The 19,937-nt window shown below is 44.5% G+C and overlaps 1 protein-coding gene across 9 annotated transcripts in view; it reads right to left on the bottom strand.

Annotated features, from left to right (window-relative positions):
• Positions 1-19,937, bottom strand: part of bcorl1 (BCL6 corepressor-like 1) — a 301,883-nt gene that overhangs the window by 185,418 nt on the left and 96,528 nt on the right. Inside the window, exon 1 of one of the 9 annotated variants that reach the window (XM_041195884.1) lies at positions 15,705-15,725. The exons of the other annotated variants lie outside the window; for them this stretch is intronic. The gene's annotated coding sequence lies outside the window, so the exon portion shown is untranslated. Of the gene's footprint in view, positions 1-15,704; positions 15,726-19,937 lie in introns of those variants that run through there. 9 annotated transcript variants of the gene reach the window in all.

Here is a 19,937-nt window from a genome sequence, read left to right as displayed (position 1 = left end):
TTACAAGCAAAAGCTGCCTGAGATTGTATGTCCTTTTTTTAAAAAACACGTGTTACTTAAAAGTTCAATATGTCCATAAGTAAATCAGGGATAGAATCCGTGGTCATGGCAATGTAGTACTAAATTTCTAATTGTGCTCAATTCTACATTGTGTCTGTTTATCTAGTAATTATCTTATTTCCAAATACATCTGGACAGTAGTTTTACCTGTATAAATAGTTGAAACTTGGCTTCCTTGCAGAAACTATTCATGTCATAGGGTCATTTACGGCACAGGAGGTAGTGATTTAGCTCATCAAGTCCATGCCAGGACCCGCAGAGCAATCCAGTCAGTCCCACTTCCCCGCTTGATCCTTGTAGCCTTATTTCCTTCAAATCCCTATTTCCTTCTGAAATCATTGATTGTTTCTGCATTCACTGCCTTCATGGGCCACGAATAGAGGTCATTACCACTTGCTGCATAAAAAAGTTCTTCCTCAAATTCCCCCTGCATCTCTTGCCCAAAATCTTAAATCTGTGTTCCCTAATCCTTGTACAATCAGCTAATGGGAAGAGCTTTTCCCTGTCTACCTTATCTAATTCTGTCATAATCTTCCCTCAATCTCCTTTGCTCCAAGGAGAATGACCCCAGCCTTTTCAACCTAACCTTGTAACCAAAACCCCCGATCGCAGTATCATTCTGGTGAATCTCTTCTGCAACCTCTCAAGGACCTTCAAATCTTTCCTAAAGTGTGGTGACCAGAACGACGCAATATTCTAGCTGGGGCCTAACCAGAGCTTTATATAGGTTTAGCAAAATTTGCCTGCTTTTGTACTTAATGCCTCTATTTACGAAGCCCAAGATCCCCTATGCTTTGATAACCACTCTCTCAATATGTCCTGCCACCTTCAAAGATCGATGTCCTTATGTTCCTGTGCACACCTTAGAATTGTACCATTAAGTCTACATTGCCTCTCCCCATCCTTTCTGCCAAAAATGCATCACCTCACACATCTCAGTATTAAGCTCCATCTGCCACTTGTCTGCCCAATATCCTAGTCTATGTCCTGTTGCAGGAAATTTGTATCATCCTCACTGTTTGTCACTCCTCCAACTGTTGACTTTTTAGTGTTTGGATACAACTAAACTAAATGGCTTGCTAGGCCATTTCGTAGGGCATTGCTGTGGAGTCACATGTAGGCCAGACCAGGTGAGCCATTTACGACAATTGACAATGGCTTATGGTCATTATTAGACTTGTAGCAATTCCAGATTTTTATCGAATTCAAATCCTACTATGGCAGAACCCGGGTCTCCAGAACATTACCCTGGGTCTCTGGATTAGCAGTCCAGTGACAATACCATTACAACACTCTCCCCCCACCCAGGCAGTATTTGACTAAGTGTGGCATCAAAGAGCCCAGGCAAAAGTGGAGTCTATTGGGAATTGGGGGGAAGCCCTCCGCTGGTTGGAGTCATAGCTAGTACAAGGATGAAGATGGTTGCGGCTGTTGGAGTTCAATCATCTCAGTTGCAGGATAGCACTGCAGGAATTCCTCAGGGTAGTGTCCTGGGCCCAACCATCTTCAGTTGCATCGTCAATGACCTTCCTTCCATCATAAGGTCAGAAGTGGGGATGTTTGCTGAAGATTGCACAATGTTCCGCACCATTCGCGATTCCTCAGATACTGAAGCAGTCTATGTCCAAATGCAGCAAGGCCTGAACAATATCCAGGCATGAGCTGACAGTTAACATTCATGCCACACAAGTGCCAGGCAATGACCATCTCCAACAAGGGAAAATTTAACCATCACCCCTTAATATGCAATGGCTTTACCATCACCGAATCCCCCACTATCAACATCCTGGGGGGTTACCATTGACCAGAAACTGAACTGGACTAGCCACATAAATACCGTGACTACAAGAACAGGTCAGAGGCTAAGAATCCTGTGGCGAGTAACTCACCTCCTGACTCCCCAAAGCCTGTCCACCATCTACAAGGTATAACTCAGGAGTGTGATGGAATACCCTCTACTTGCCTGGATGAGTGCAGCTCCAACAACACTCAAGAAGCTCAACACTATCAGGACATAGCAGCCAGCTTGATTGGCACCCCTTCCACAAACATTCATTCCCTCCACCAGTGGCAACAGTGTATACCATCTACAAGATGCACTGCAGAATCTCACCAAGGCTCCTTAGGCAGCCCCTTCCAAACCCACGACAGCCACCATCTAGAAGGATAAGGGCAGCAGATAGATGGGAACACCACCGCCTGGAAGTTCTCCTCCAACCCATTCACCATCCTCACTTGGAAATATATTGCCGTTCCTTCACTGTCACGGTCAAAATCCTGGAACTCCCTCCCTAATAGCATTCTGGGTGTACCTACCACAGGGACTGCAGCAATTCAAGAAGGCAGCTCGCCACCACCTTCTCAAGGGAAATTAGGGATGGGCAATAAATGCCGGCCTAGCCATCGATGCTCACATCCCGTAAAATTAATTTTAAAAAAGTTTGGTATCATTAGCAAATTTTTAAATTTTACTTTGTATTCTAAGATCCAAGTCATTTATATATATAGCAAAAACAACAGAACTAGCACTGATCCTTGGGGAAGACCATTGTCTACCACCCTCCAGTCTGAAAGACAACTATCTATCATGACTCGGTGCTTTCTGTCCTTAAGCCAGTTTTTTTTATCCAATTGCACACTGGCCTTTCTATTCCATAAGCCTCAATTTTGTTAACTTGCCTTTATGTGGTACAGTGTCAAAAGCTTTCTTAAAATCCATATGGACAACATCTACCACATTCCCTTCGTCAACCTTCTCTGTTACTTCATCAAAAAATTCAATTAAATTAGTCAAGCACAATCTGCCTTTTACAAACCTTGCTGGTTCTCCTTAATTAACTCAAACCTTTCCAACTGCTTGTTGATTTTTTTCCTTGATTAAGGATTCCAAAACCTGAACCACCACTGGTGTTAGACTAAGTGGCCTGTAGTTGCTAGGACTGTTCTTGTCTCCTTTTTTGAATAAGGTTGTCACATTTGCCATTCTCCAATCCTCTGGCACAAATGTCTGTAGGGGAAGAGACTAAATTTAACAGTACCGATTTTGTGGCTTGAAAGACAGATTTGATTGTTTAAGCATCTCTCAAAAGTCTCAGCACCAATTGATGTTCGAAAATTTTGCTATCTACAAAGGGATGAAATTACATAATAGTTGATCATTTAAATCTCATGGAGCTTAACTTGACATTAGGAACATAAGAAAACAGGAGGAGGCCATTCAGCCCACTGAGCCTACTCTGCTATTCAGTACGATCATGGCTGATCATCCACTTCAATATCTTTTTCTCACATATCCCTTTATGTCACTGGTATTTAGAAATCTATCAATCTCTGCTTTAAACATACTCAATGACTGAGCTTCCACAGCCCCCTGGGCTAGAGAACGCCAAAGATTCACAACCCTCTGAGGGAAAAAAAAATCTCCTATCTCGGCCCTAAGTGGCTTCCCCCTTATTTTGAAACTGTGTTTGCTGGTTTTAGGCTCCCCAGCTATGGGAAGCATTTTACCTGCTTCTACCCTGTCTATCCCTTTAAGTATTTTATAGGCTGACCAAGTGATGATTGCAAATTAGTAAAATTATAATATTACAATTTGAAATGTCAGATTTAAGCTGGTATCATGAAACAGTCACAAGATGATTGTTAATGACAATCCCCATTCATGAAACAACTGACAAATTCTTAGGATCAAAGACAATAAAGGAATGTACAAAGGAGAAAGAGATCGTTTTAAGACTACAATTTAATAATCTTATGCTCTACAATTTCTGTCCAGCCTCTTTTTTAAAAAATTCTTTCACAGGATGTTGGGAGCGCTGGCTAGACCAGTATTTGTTACCCATCTCTAATTACCCTTGAAAAGGTGGTAGTGAGACCCCTTCTTGAAACGCAGCATTCCATATGGTGTAGGCGCACTGAAGGAGTCGTAAAGAAGGGAGCTCCAGGACCTTGACCCAGTGACTCTGAAGGAATGACGATATAGTTACATGTAAGGATGGAGTGTGGCTTGGAGAAGATCTTGCAGGTGGTGTGTTCCCATGAATTTGCTGCTCTTGTCCTTCTAAGTGGTAGAAGTCACGGGTTTGGAAGGTGCTGTTAAAGAACCTTGGTCAGCTGCTGCAGTGCATCTTGTAGATGGTAAACTTTGAAGGTGGATGGGGTGCCGATCAAGTGGATTACTTTGTCTTGGATGGTGTTGAGTTTCTTGTGTGTTGTTGGAGCTGCACTCATTAAGTCAAGTGACTCCTGACTTGTGCCTTGTAATTGATGACAGGCTTTAGAAAGTCAGGAAGTGAGTTGAACGTCAAGTGGAGGTGGTTAAATTCTCTCGTGACCTTCCGCTTGATGGGACACAAGATAGTGTATCAGCTCAATTGCTGATTGACATTTTTTTCTGAAGACCCTGAGATGTTATGCAGTTCTTAGGTCTTGAGGTTACACTAGCTACAAAATCTGTAGTCTGAACATCTGGAAAATCCTAAATCCAGGATTTGTTCTCCCCTTCAAACCTAGTTACAACAGTTGCCTTAATATCTGGAACTATGATGGACTTTCTTTCTATATTGATTCTTTGCCTCAACTGCGAAACAGTTCACATTATTTGCATTGGTGGTGCTCTACCACTCTCTTCAACAGTATAAAGCCCATTACATTTCTACCTCTCTTCAGCTCTAAAGAACAGTCATATTAACTTGAAACATTAACTCTGTTTCTCTGTCCACAGATGCTGCCAGACCTGCTGAGTTTTACCAGCATATTCAGTTTTTATTTCAGGATTTCTGGCATCTGCAGTATTTTGCTTCTATATATAAAGTCAAGTTGTATGGCTGTCATTCCTATTTATTCAGAAACAGAAGCATTGTTTGACAGTGCACATTTGGATATTTATGGTATCGGTAGGCAGACAAATTGGTTGTGACTCAATTCAGTATTGATTAGGCAGATTCCACTGCTGATCATCAGATTACCCTTTCTGTTCAACATCGAGATGTGCAGATTGTGATAGCAGATTCCTTGTACAGGGCAGAAGTACACCTCCGTGTGAGAAACTCTGTTGGTCTAATTATCTATTGGGTTACTTACAGTTGGCCTTCTTTCACCTTGCTACAAGAGATCAGAGCTTGGGATTTCTCTGACGAGTAACTCTCCTCCAGGCTCCACAAAGCCTGTCTACCATTTATAAGGAACAAGTCAAGAGTCTGATGGAATATTCTCCACTTGCCTCGATGAGTGCAGCTTCAACAACACTCAAGAAGCTTGGCACCATCCAGGGCAAAGCAGCCCGCTTGATTGGCACCCCATCTACTACCTTAAACATTCACTCCCCTCGCCACCGGTGCACAGTGATAGCATGTTTCTGATTCTGAATAAATAAGAATGACAACCGTACAACTTGACCTCATATATAGAAGCAAAATACTGCAGGTGCTGGAAATCCTGAAATAAAAACTAAACATGTACAAAATGCACTGCAGCAATTCGTCAATATTATTTTGACAGCATCTTCCAAATCCACAACCCCTGCCACCTAGAAGGACAAGGGCAGCAGATGCATGGGAACACCACCACCTGCAAGTTCCCCTCCAAGTTACACACCATCCTGATTTGAAACTATATTGCCGTTCCTTCACTGTTGCTGGGTGAAAAATCCTGGAACATCCTCCCTAACAGCACTGAAAGTATAACTATGCTACAACGACTGTAATGGGTCATGAAGGTGGCTCATCACTACTTTCTCAAGGCCAATTAGGGATGGGCAATAAATGCTGGCCTTTCTGGTGACACCCACATCCCATGAACACTTAAAAAAAATTACCAGCTGTTCCCTCAAGTAGCGACTGAAGAGTTCACACCAAGCAGAATTACACAAGGTGACTGGCCATTTCCTTAGAGAGTAATGGAAATAACATAAAAAACAGGAAAATAAATAAAAGTAGAATACTGCAGATCTGAAATAAAAACAGAAAAGTGATGGAAAAACTCAGTAGATCAGGCAGCATCTGTAGCAACAGAAATAGAATTCCATTTCGAACCCAATATGGCTCTTCTTGAGAACTGAAGCGAGGTAGAAATATGATGGGTTTTATGGTGAAAAAGGTAGGGGAGAGGGGTCAGGTGGAACAAAAGGCAAATTCAGGGATGGTTTTGAGGGTGGGAAAGATTAAATACCAAAAATGTCATGGAACAAAAGGCAAAGCGAGAGGTAATGGTAGTAGTAAAGAAACAAAGCATTGGTCCAATGTAGGTGTTAATAGCAAAACAAAACATGAAAACAAGATACAAACTGAAACTTGGTGGGGGTAAGAAATTCAAAATGGAGGACAGAGTTCATACATGGTCTGAAGTTGTTGAATTTAATGTTTGACTTCTAATGCTGGATCCATTTTCTGAGAGCTTTGGCCTGGTTGGGAATCCATCATTACTCCCCCACTCAGGTGTCAGTTTAATGTAATAGTCGTGCCCCAATGACATAATCAGAGCCTGATCTGCACACTTAAAAGGACACCACCATCAGATGTCCTTGCTACCTACAATTTAAAATTGCAGGCATCCAGATGGGGGTGGGAAGTCCTCATACACCTGCTCTATTTTGACTGGCCCCACCTGATTTCTGCCAAGTAGGCAGGGGTCAAAATTACACAATCAAGACACTATTTAAATTACCATTTGGGGAATGTTTCTACTCCTTGTTTTTCACCTCAAAAAAAGGGGAAGTAAAATTGATATTTGGTTTCAGAAAATTTACTCTCATTTGTCAAGGCCTTGCTAATGAACTTTCAAAGAAAGATGTTGCAGTTAGTGACCAGGTATGAAATAGTTCACCAACTGAGCTAAGCTATTGATGGAGCTTATAAACTCTAGGCAGATTATCTGTTCAACATGGATTTTGCTCTTGGGACTGGTTGGGGTGGGGTGTTGGTGGCTGCTTCAACCTGGCACGAGGCACCCATTCCATCAACTACAAACAGTTTCACACAGTTTAATAATTAGTTCTCTGGTTATTATTTCAACAGCACATCAATGACAGATGGCTCATGGTGCTTTAGTCAGCTGAGCAGCAGGTGCCTCAAGGGCACCTTAAACAGATGAAAAGTAAATTATGAAAATCTCCATTGCACTGCTTAGCTATGTATTTTGTTCTCCCTCAGTTGTTCAAATAAATCATTGCATGTACAAAAATGGGTAAACCAACACAAATTAATTTAAATTTATATAATTTTCAATACAAACTATACAAGTAGATAATGTCACGTCACCTATTTTGGACTGCTACCAATAAAGCTTGCTGGAGGTGTAGAAATTTAGGCAAGGTTAAAATAGGATGGCTTTAGTACCTCTTCCTCCACTCCATGGTCAAACACCTTATTAACAATTGTCAAAGCCTGCACATGAATAATGGATAACTGTATGAGGAACTGGAAGGTGACCATCATCAATATAAAGATGAAGGGTGGAGAAGGGAGGGGAAAAATATTGGCAAGGAAAATCACTGGAAGAACCCACTTAAAAAAACTACACGAACTATGGATCTTTGCAATAATTACAAATGAACATATGAATTAGGAGCAGGAGCAGGCCACTCAGCCCCTCAAGCCTGCTCCACCATTCAATAAGATCATGGATGATCTGATTTTAACCTCATATTCCTGCTTACCCCCAATAACCTTTCACCCCCTTTCTTATCAAGAATCTATCGCTCTCTGTCTTAAAGATATTCAAGGATTCTGCTCAACCACCTTTTGAGGAAGGAAATTCCAAAGTCTCAGAACCCTCAGAGAAAAAAATCTCATCTCTGTCCTAAATGGGCGACCCCTTATTTTTAAACAGTGTAACAAGTCTAGATTCTCCCACTGGAGGAAATATCCTTTCCACATTCACCCTGTCAGGTCCCCTCAAGACCTTATATGTTTCAACCAAGTCGCCTCTTACTCTTCTAAAATTCAGCGGATACAAGCCTAGCCTGTCCACCTTTCCTCATAAGATAACCCGCCCATTCCAGTTATTAGTCTAGTAAACCTTCTCTGAATTGCTTCTAATGTATTTACATCTTTCCTTAAATAAGGAGACCAATACTGTACACAGTCCTCCAAATGTGCTCTCACCAATGCTCTGTATAACTGAAGCATAACCTCCCTACTCTTGTATTCAATTCCCCTTGCAATAAACAATAACATTCTTTGTTTTTCTAATTACTTACTGTATCTGCATAGTAACCTTTTGCGATTCATGCACCAGGACATCCAGATCCTTCCGCACTTAGAGCTCTGCAATCTCTGAGCATTTAGATAATATGCCTTTTTTTTCACCCTGCCAAAATGGACAGCCTCACATTTTCCTACATTATACACCATTTGCCAGATATTTGCCCAGTCACTTAACCTATCTATATCCTTTTGTAGCTTCCTTACATTGTTAGAATCATATATCTCAAGAATGAAGTTTTCTTTTACAAAATGGAAGGATTTGGCATGATCTGGATCTGGATCTGGATGCTAACCTGGGAATTTTTTTAAAAAAGTCATAAGTTCGCCTTGGGACTGTAAACAAGCAGGCCTCTTCCAAGAAATCACCTGATCTATATGGTACTTGAGAAGCAGTTTGTTTGTTTGTGTTGAACTGCAAAGTTTAATTAATGAAGCTGGGAGACAAAAAGTCACATGGGAGAGGGGAGAAAAACTTAAGGTGTGAACCTGCTTGTTTTGAAGGCAGTCTTGTTGAAGAACAGGCTGAGGAAGGAAGGCTACCTTGATTGGCTCCCTCTCTCTACCTTGCCTAAGGCATCCAACAGGACCAGCGGTCCATCTTCACACAAGAGAACTCCAGGTCGACAGTATCGAGGACCTGCAGACTTTATCCTTTATTTTATAACACCCATCCTCCAAAGCCCATCTCTACAGAAATACTGTTTGGCCTTGGTTTGTCTGTGTGTGTGCTGGGTTAACACAGTGAGACATGGACTACCTTCAGCGGAAATGAGAGAAGACTAAACCCTTTGTGCATCCTCAAAGGTTATTGCAGAAAATAAAAGCTCATGGTGTAGGGAGTAACATACTGGCATGGATAGAAGATTGGCTAGCTAACAGGAAACAGAGTTAGCATAAATGGGTCATTTTCTGATTGGCAGGATGTGACGAGTGGCGTGCCACAGGAATCAGTGCTAGGGCCTCAACTCTTTACAATTTATATAAATGGTTTGGATGAAGGGACCGATGGTACGATTGCTAAATTTGCTGATGACACATAGGTAGGTAGGAAAGTAAGTCATGAAGAGGACATTGTTATGACTGGGATGGGACGAGTGCGTGAATTACAAACCCCACTACTCCACAGGCCATACTATTAATTTAAATGTTTAATTTTCTCAGCAAAATGGCCAAATGTGTACCTATATCTCTAATACCAGAAGAAAAGAGACTCTGACCAGGCTTCTTACAAAAACTCAGAGGGCAGGATTTTCCCCCCGTTGGGGGCGAAGTTGAATTGTGGGCACGCACAGGCGTGCCTCCGATTGGTGCCCCTGATTGGGGGGGCGCAGCACCATTTTATGTGGGCGGGCCAGTTAAGGCCCGTCCAGCACGACGTCCACACACAAGCACTATATGCTCCCTGTGCGGGCGGGGGGAGGGGGAATCCCTAAATCGAGAGTGCGCTCTTTCATGCATGCGCACGAAAGAGCGCACTCATCTCTCTGAGACTAAGCGCTGCCTCAGGGAGATCAGCTGTTCTGTGACAAATATTAAAAGTAGAAGAAAAAAAAATTCTTGACATGTCCCCTCATTGTGTCACATGAGTTGGGACATCTCCATAATTTTTACAAAAACTTTAATAAAATTTTTTAAAACCTATGTGAAACCTCATCCCGCCCATGGATGAGGTTTCATGCTTTTTCTAATTCCCGCCAGCACTCCTGGCCTGCCGCCAACCCTAAGGTTGGACGGGCAGGTCCATTAATTAGCTAAATGACTGTCAATGGATTCAATTGCCATTGACAGGTTGGCAGGCACACAGCTGATTTTGCTGAGCCCCCGCCTACTGGAAAATTTAAATGGGGCGCGGTGACGTTGGGAGTTCCGCCCGATGTCACCACATGTCCAAACCCTGCTCGCCAACGGGAAAATCCTGCCCAGATTGATTCATTTATTTTTAAAACAAAACTTATTTTAACAAGTTGCAAGCACTGGTTAACACACAAGTGTAATCAGGAAGTATAACTATCTATCTCTTCCTAAAGCATCCCCCCAGCGTGCGCACACACACACACAGACAAACAGATAGAGTCTCTCTCCGCAGAAATGGGCTTTAGAGGATGGGCATTATAAAATAAAGGATAAAGTCTGCAGGGTCTCGATGCTGTTGACCTGGTGTTCCCTTGTGTGAAGACAGGCAGCTGGTCCCAGTGGATGTCTGGGTGTTCTTACCAACTGGCCTCAGCTTTACAGGTCCAAATGCCAAATGCAGACTAGTTACACTCAGTTGAGGGTTCTCTAGCCACACACAAATTTAGGAAAGGTAGAGAGAGGGAGCCAACTAGGGTAGCCTTCCTTCCTCAGCTTTTTCCCCAACATAACTGAAAGAAAAACCACAGATTAAAACTTAAGGTTTAACTCTGCCATGTGATTGCCTTTTTGTCTACAGTTTTTCATTAATTAAATGCTTTGCAGTTCAAAACAAACGACCCCTTCTCAAGTACCATATAGGTCAGGTGCTTTCTTGGAAGAAGCCTACTTGTTGATAGTTCCAAGGTGAACTTATGACCTTTTTTAAAAAAGTCCCAGGTTAACATCCAGATGTCCAGATTATGCCATGTCCTTCCATTTTGTAAAAGAAAAATTCAGTCTTGAGAGATATGATAACAACAAGTGACATACAGCAGCCTGCTCAGAATGCACATTTGGTAGACCCATATCTTGGTGTTCAATTACTGCATGATTGCTTAGGTCAATTGAATAAGTATGGTTGCTGCCATGCTGATGCATCATTAGCATACATGAATATATTTTCTCCCATCATGTTACTAATGGCAAGATGGATGAAATAGTATTGTACAAGGAACAGGGCGTTGGCAACAGTAACATCTGGGAGCAGATGTTAGCTTTGTGATGATTTGGCAAGTGGTGTGAAAAGGATTTCTGGTACTGAGAAGTGAGGCATATGCAAAGTTCTGAGATGTTGGACAGAGTAGTAAGAAGAAAGAGAACCTGGAGGAGGAGGATATTGAGGTAGAGAAGAGAGTAGAGAAGGTTCATAAGTTTGTAAATTAAGTAAACAAAGTGCCAGCTCATCTGGCTGACAAGCACCCCAAAATGAATTGACTGAATAAATATAATCAGTTTTGTAACCTGTGCTTCCTTTCCTGAATTGTGTTCAATGATGACACTTTTAGCCTTTAGTTTTGTGGCCATAGGAGGTAGGAGATTTTGGAGATTTGATCAGGGAAGCCCTACAGTATAGGAGATCATTTTACAGCATGGCAAGCAAGTGTTGCCACTGTTAACATGGGAATTTGCATTGTAAATGTTCACACAACAATTTTACATTAGAAAATGTTGACATAAAAGCATTACTCAAAGTTTGTGATTCAATAGGATGAAATTAACGTGGGGTCAGTGACTCCACCTCTACAATGGCGTAAGAGTCAAGAGTGAGCCGGCCTCCACCTGGCCGGGTTGCCCTGCAGCCATTTTACAGCCACTGAGTCATTAATTAGCTTGAGGTGGAATTTTTGCCCCCTTCAGGGAGGAAGTCACCCCTTTGAGAGCTGCTGGCCAGTCAAATGGTCAGTAGCTCTCTGGGCCCAACAATGCCACCAGGAAAAGTGGCTGCTGCTGAGCCTGCAGGCAGTCCACAACAAAGCCAAGACAAAGCTATGTCAGAGGTTACAAAGGATAGGAAAAACAGCACAGAAACAGGCCATTCAGCCCAACTAGTCCATGCCAGTGTTTATGCTCCACTTGAACCTCTTCCCATCTTTCCTCATCTAAATCTATCTTTGTGACATTCTACTCCCTTCTCCATTAGCTTGCATAGTTTCCCTTTAAATACATCCACACTATTCACTTCAAACACTCCCTGCAGTATCAAGTTTCACATTGTCACCACTTTTTAGGGAAAGAGGTTTCTTCTGAATTTCCTATTGGATTTCTTGATGACTATCTTACATTGATGGCCTCTAGTTATACTCTTCCCCGTATGAAGAAACATTCTGCCTGTATCCACTCTGTCAAAGACTCTTGCTAGGGCCAGGCTGGCAGACCCCAGCAAATGGTGGGGGGGTCAGCAAGGCAGAGTGGGGAGAGGAAATGTTGGGGTGGTGTACACCTTGGGTAGGGCCTCTGTAGGGCATGGGTTGCCCAAACAGGAGGCACAACCCCTAATCCTGCACAAGTTCACACTTGGTGCTGGCCGCCCCAATGATGGGTAAAATTCCAGCAGCAGTGGGAGGAGGTCTTCAGTGGATGTTAGTTGGCCACTTAAGGGGCCTCAATTGGCCCGTGGGCAAGTTAGCTGCCCGATGACCCTCCTGATGCCACCGGCAAAATACATATCGAGGAGCAGGTGGGTGATGGCCAAGTCAGCGCCACCATGTTGTCCAATTTTATGCCACACGCACCCTCACATCCCTGCCGCCAACCAACCTGCTCAGAGCGGGGTGAGGGGGGGCAGTGGGGCGACCGTAAAATTTCAGCCAATGAAGCAATAGCAATATAGGTGTGTGTGCAGTCATTACATTTATATATAAGATCTTGATGCCTACATACTCAAAAAGAGAAAGCACTTTGAGATTGAACAACTTTTTTTTTGTACCAATGGAAATTTTAAATACAGAACTCTTCTACATGCGCTTGAATATATTTAAGTGTACCTGTTAAGGACCCTTCATTTCATCAGCACAGTATTCTGTACATTCTGTATTTTTGTGGCTTCTCAGAGGTAACTACTATGTTAGAAGTAGCTTGAACTGTTTATGGACAAGGCTTTATCATGGTAAAAGTATTTATCCATCAACCAGCTTGCATGCAAGTCATAGATACAAAAGGAGACCTGAAATTTCTGTTCCTTTCCCTCCTTCCATTAATTTAAACAAGTTTCTGTTCTCATGGTTGTGTCAATAACAAATGTCTTTTTCCACCAGGAGAAGTAGTTCTTACCAAAACATGACCAAAGACGAGGCCAGCCTCCTCAAATTATCACTTATAAAGAATGTTACATCTTCCTCACAAAGTTCTTTTATTTATAACCCAAGTCCCTACCAAGCTTAACCGGTTTACTGCACCCAGTAGACCTATGATAAAATCCTCAATCTAGTGTTCAAATCCTTCCACTGTTCATCTAAATGCATCTCTGCAATCTCATTCAGCTGTGTATTCCTGCATCAATCCTCTGCTCCTCCCGCATCAGTTTACTTTGTATTCTTCACTCCATAAATAGCAGTACCTGCCGCTGTGCCAAAACCATTTTGCCTCACCATGTCCTTCATGTTTCAAGCCCTCCTTAGCCCTTCTCTTTAATAGTGTTTTCTTTCCCACAACTTCTCTATTTCTCCATTTTCTCTCCTGTTTGAGTTACAGATTTTTGTAGATAATTCAAAGACATTGGCCAGAGTTTTCGGTCCCGCCCGCAGTGGGAATTGTCATGGATGGGACAGAAAATTTGATGGATCAGCCAAAGATCCATTGACTTCGGGCGGGAATTCCTGGTCCCACAGTGGGCAGGACCAGAAAATCCCAGCCATTCCCTGCAAAGGAACCTATAAAAAGAGTTGTTGTTAATCTGTTTGGGGAAGTGTGAGGTCATGCACTTTGGTAGGAAGAATAGAGGCATGGACTATTTTCTAAATGGGGAGAGAATTCAGACATCTGGAGTGCAAAGGGACTTGGGAGTCCTAGTCCAGGATTCTCTTAAGGTTAACTTGCAGGTTGGGTCGGTAGTTAGGAAGGCAAATGCAATGTTGGCATTTATTTCGAGAGGACTAGAATATAAAAGCAGGGATGTGCTGCTGAGGCTTTATAAGGCTCTGGTCAGACCACATTTAGAATATTGTGAGCAATTTTGGGCCTTGTATCTCAGGAAGGATGTGTTGGCCCTGGAGAGGGTCCAGAGGAGGTTCACGAGAATGATCCCAGGAATGAAAGGCTTAACATATGAGGAATGTTTGAGGGCTCTGGGTCTATACTCAATGGAGTTTAGAAGGATATGGGGGGATCAGATTGAAACTTACAGAATACTGAAAGGCCTGGATAGAGTGGACGTGGGGAAGATGTTTCCATTAGTAGGAGAGACTAGGACCCGAGGGCACAGCCTCAGGGTAAAGGGAAGACCTTTTAGAACAGAGATGAGGAGAAACTTCTTTAGCCAGAGAGTGGTGAATCTGTGGAATTCATTGCCACAGAAGGCTGTGGAGGCCAGGTCATTGAGTGTATTTAAGACCAAGATAGATAGGTTCTTGATTGGTAAGGGGATCAAAGGTTACGGGGAGAAGGTGGGAGAATGGGGTTGAGAAACTTATCAGCCATGATTGAATGGCAGAGCAGACATGATGGGACGAATGGCCTAATTTCTGCTCCTATGTCTTATGGTCTATTTATGAACCACTGTAACTCATTGTTGTCACTTGTCTAACATTGTACCAATATACAAATATTTGGGGGGTGGTGGGGAAGGTTGAACAGGTTGGTCCTGTATCCATTGGAATTTAGAAGAATGAGAGGCAATCTTATTGAAAGAAATAAGATCCTGAGGGGATTTGACTGGGTGGATACTGAAAAGATGTTTTCCCTTGTGGGAGAGACTGGAACTGGGGACACAGTTTAAAAATAAGGAGTTTCCCATTTAAGACAGAGATAAGGAGATTTTTTTTCTCTCAGAGAGTCATGAGTTTGTGGAACTCTCCGCCCCATAGAGTGGTGGAGGCAGGGTCATTGAATATTTTTAAAGCAGAAGTAGATAGGTTCTTGACTAACAAGGGGGCCAAACAGTATCGGGGGGAGGCAGGAAAGTGGAGTTGAGGCCACAATCAGATCAGCCATGATCTTACTGAATGGCAGAGCAGGCTCGAGGGGCTGAATGGTCCAACCTCCCATCCTAAGTACCAGTCATGTGAACCTTCTCTGAAATGCTTCTAAAGTATTTATATTCTTTCTTAAATAAGACCAAGACTGTACACAGTACTCCATATGTGGTCTCAACCTGTACAACTGTAGCAAACCATCCCTACTTTTATATTCCATTACCCTTGCAATAAATGACAATATTACATTTGCCTTCCTAATCACTTGCTGTACCTGCATACTGACTTTTTGTGATTCATGTGCCTTGACATCCAGATCCCTTTGTACTTCAGAGTTCTGCAATCTCTCTCCATTAAAATAACCTGCTGATTTTCTACTCTTCATCTTTCTCCATTTAACTATACTGCTTTCCTATTCTTCAGAGATGGACAAGCATCCTCTAGAGAAGACAGCTCTCTGTTCCTGTGATTGATCCATGAAAGAAAACAGAAAGATCACCAATTCTCACCCTTCCAGAAGGGAGCCCACAAAAATCTGCTGAAACTCACATAAATGTCAGGGTATTGGAGGACACATGAACCCCATCCCTCATGTTCAATTTAGACTTTCCTTGTGCTCGCCGATGTGGTGACTCACCCTCTGTGACTGAACTTATTGACTTCACCATCTGTGATGGAGTGGCCAACTTAATACCAGCTCCTGAGTTGCCTCCTCCATGGGGATGGTAATGATCAAGACTCTGCCACAGTCTGGTCCCTTTCTCTGGCATTCTGGGGCCTTTTCACCTGCGGTAACACAGGAGAATGTTAGTGGCCGCAGTAAAGCGAACACAACACCTAATCGCCTTGCACATTTACTGCAGTGTCTGTGGCAATGGCATGCATGTGGAACTGGGCCTCTCTAGAGCAACCTCGCAATGGTCAACAGCGCCAGGGTCATGTCCCCTAATAGAGCCGCAGCCATTCCTTACCAAGGTGAAGCCACAGCCAAATCCATTGACACGTTGAGCTCTCCCTCCCCAGCACCACACACTCCCATTTGTCCATTTTCTGCCCGCAAAAGGGAACTGAAGTTTGTCACTCACGCCTCTGGAGTGGAGAAGATTGCTGGTCCTCTTGCTGCACTGCAGCTTGGTTCTCTGGTCAACTCCATAGCTGCTGGGTTCCTCTTAAGACCACCGACCAGGCTTGCTTAATTGGACGAGGAGATCTCCCCTTTCTGTTCCTGAGGAAGAGGACCTCCTGCCTTGTCAAATTTGCCTGGAGGACAACATGCAGGGAATCATCGAACTGTAGAGTCATCCAGATCTTGTTTCTGCCATGTCCACGTGTATTTCCACACAGCTTTCTTGTGAGGATCATGGGTGGTCATTGGCTCCTGGATGATTGGGGGGGGTTGGCAGTGGGGGGCAGCTTAGACTGTGCTTGGATGATGGCGGGGGGTTACATGGTGGTTTGGGGTGGTGACAAGCTGCTGGCCATTGGGGTGGGGGGTGCAGGGAGGGGTTCAGGGAGCTCACAGGCTGCCGGCTGTTTGGCTGCTGTCAGGGAAAGAGTCATAGATTGCTGGCTGTTGAGGATGGTTGCAGGCTGCCAGCTGTTGGGAAGTGGGGGGGGGGGAAAAATCACAGGCTGCTGGCTATTGAGGGTGCTTGCAGGCTGCTGGCTGTTGAGGGGGTGGAGGGCCACAGGCTGCTGGCTGTTCAGGGGTGGTCACAAGCTGTTGGGAGAGGGGTCCCGGGCTGCTGGCTGTTGAGGAGTGGTCGCGGGCTGCTGGCTGTTGAAGGGTGGTCACGGACTGCTGGCTGTTGGGAGGGGGGTCCCGGGCTGCTGGCTGTTGAGGGGTTGGGGGGGTCACAGGCTGCTGGCTGTGGAGGGGTGGCAATGGCCTGCTGGCTGTTGAGGGGTGGTCATGGGCTGCTGGCTGTTGAGTGGTGGTCATGGGCTGCTGGCTGTTGAGGGGTGGCAATGGGCTGCTGGCTGTTGAGGGGTGGCAATGGGCTGCTGGCTGTTGAGGGGTGGCAATGGGCTGCTGGCTGTTGAGGGGTGGTCGCAGGCTGCTGGCTGTTGAGGGGTGGCAATGGGCTGCTGGCTGTTGAGGGGTGGTCATGGGCTGCTGGCTGTTGAATGATAGTCGCAGGCTGCTGGCTGTTGAATGATAGTCGCAGACTGCTGGCTGTTGAGAAGTGGTCACAGGCTGCTGGCTGTTGAGGGATGGTCACAAGCTGCTGGCTGTTGAGAAGTGGTCACGGGCTGCTGGCTGTTGAGGGGTGGTCGCGGGCTGCTGGCTCTTCAGAAGTTGTCACAGGCTGCTGGCTGTTGAGAAGTGGTCACAGGCTGCTGGCTGTTGAGGGGTGGTCGCGGGCTGCTGGCTGTTGAGGGGTGGTCGCGGGCTGCTGGCTGTTGAGAAGTGGTCACAGGCTGCTGGCTGTTGAGGGGTGGTCGCGGGCTGCTGGCTGTTGAGGGGTGGTCACAGGCTGCTGGCTGTTGAGAAGTGGTCATGAGCTGCTGGCTGTTGAGGGGTGGTCACGGGCTGCTGGCTGTTGAGAAGTGGTCGCAGGCTGCTGGCTGTTGAGAAGTGGATGCAGGCTGCCGGATTCTTGCAGGTCTCTGTTTACATCAGAACTTGGGGGTTGGCAGCCCTTTAAACATGCTGTCAGAATTTCCTTCCACGTCAGATGACAATCTGCCCAGCCTGTCAAGGCCTGCCTCCTGAAGCCAAGTGGTCAGCGATCCCACCTGCCAGCCAATAATGATCACACCACAAACAGAGGTTGGAGCTGGAGGGCCTTCCCCACCCATTTCTAATTCTGCCTCTGCATCCCTTTCAGGTGCCGAAAACCCAAGCCATCATGTCAACTTAGAATTCTCTCTCTGGACATAGTAAGAATTTACTTACCTGAGCAATAAATATAACTTGGGTCGTTATCAGCACTTGAACTAGAATATAAGCCGGGATTTTCTGGCCCCGCCAATGGCGGACATCATTGCAGGCAGTATGGGAAAATTTGGAGAGCGGTCAAAAGTCAGTTGACTTTTGGCCACTCTCCAAATTTTCCCGTCTCGCCCAACGATGCTCGCTGCTGGTGGGGCTGGGAAATCCCACCCATAACCTTGCTGATGGACAAAATCTTTTTGATGGACATTGAGCTACTTAAGAAAATGATTCTGTCTAAATTTGCCAGTTTGTGATATATGCACAACTTACAGCAACACAACTGCCTTCTTGTACAGAGTTTAGATTAACATACAAAAAAGATGCAGATCCCTATTTTGAAGGTCACGTACATAGAGGAGATGATAAAACGCAGAAGATATCAAAATTCTACTTCATCCAAATTACAAATTTGCAAAGCTCTGTACTTTCCAAGTGAAACCACCAGAGCAGCTCCCCTTATGGCCCAGTGAATAAAGGCATTGACTATTTTAAAAAGCATACAGACCAGGTTAGATTCCATTAACTGCACTGTAACATTTGTTATTACAAGCCAATCAATAATAAATGACAAAATCTTCAGTGCTAAATAAATGTGCCCTTTAATACACATCCATTTTAATTCTACACTGCAGCTGTTAATGATACAAACAAATTCTAGTTCAGAGAGGGAATAAGTTGGGAACACCCAGTCAATGGGCAGAATATTATGGGTTAAAAACAAAAAACTGCGGATGCTGGAAATCCAAAACAAAAACAGAATTACCTGGAAAAACTCAGCAGGTCTGGCAGCATTGGCGGAGAAGAAAAGAGTTGACGTTTCGAGTCCTCATGACCCTTCGACAGAACTGAGAGTTCTGTTGAAGGGTCATGAGGACTTGAAACGTCAACTCTTTTCTTCTCCGCCGATGCTGCCAGACCTGCTGAGTTTTTCCAGGTAATTCTGAAAATATTATGGGTGTTTGGGGTGGGGGAAGCAGAGTCGAGGTGGAACCGACCTCTCCACACCAGCCTGACCCACAGCCATAAAGCATTGCAGGTGGGCTAATCGGGGAAAAGTGGGATTTAGGCCCCTCACTGCAGATCAAGACCCACACCTGGAAGCTGTCAGCCAATCAGATTGCCCAGCAGCTCAATCAGTCCTGGCAGCACCAAGAGCACATTAGTGGGCACTGGCAGGACTGCAACAAAGAAGCAGAAGGCCCAATGGATCCCTGGAAACAGGCAGGTCCGGGGTTTTGGCCAGGTTAGGGAGGGGGGTGATGGTTTTAGGGCAGCAGACGGGTAGGAAAAAAGGGGGGAGGTTCTATCTTGGGGAGCACCCTGAATTCGCAAAGGGCGAAGATAGAATCCCATCCCCCACTTCCTTTACACCCTTTGAAGAATGTTTTTCAAAAATTCGGACTGCCCACTCCCACCCGACTGCCCACGCCAACCGTTTTGTTGCGTGGGCAGTATATTATCAGATTCAACTGGCTTAGCAACAAGCCTAATGGACCCTTGACTAACTATTTAAATATGGCGGGAGGGCTGACAATTTTGGCACCCACCTATCCCCTGTATTATGGGGGTGAGTGGGAAAGTGGTGGGGTGGACACCCGCCCTATTTTACATACCTCCCTGCCAAAAACATGCCTAGCGGGGACACAAAAGATGCAGTACAATATTTTTCAATGCCCCTCCCTCCTCAAAAGAAAATAAACATATTACACAAGGACACTATCAATCAGCAACTAGAATGTTCAAACACAAAGGGTGGGATTTTCCAGCCCCACTGACTGCCAGGATCGTCCAGTCTTGCCAAAAGTCAATGGACTTTTGGCTGGGCCACCACAAACCCCACATAAAGGCCTGACACCTCAGGGCCAGAAAATCCCAGCCAAAATCTCTAATTTATGAAATCCTTATTATTTGTTTTTGCACAATTGTGCTACT

This window comes from Carcharodon carcharias, chromosome 9 (genome assembly GCF_017639515.1).
Source record: "Carcharodon carcharias isolate sCarCar2 chromosome 9, sCarCar2.pri, whole genome shotgun sequence".
Taxonomy (NCBI): domain Eukaryota; kingdom Metazoa; phylum Chordata; class Chondrichthyes; order Lamniformes; family Lamnidae; genus Carcharodon; species Carcharodon carcharias.
The sequence above is the reverse complement of the archived record's forward strand: the minus strand, read 5'-3'. Positions and strand labels throughout refer to the sequence as shown.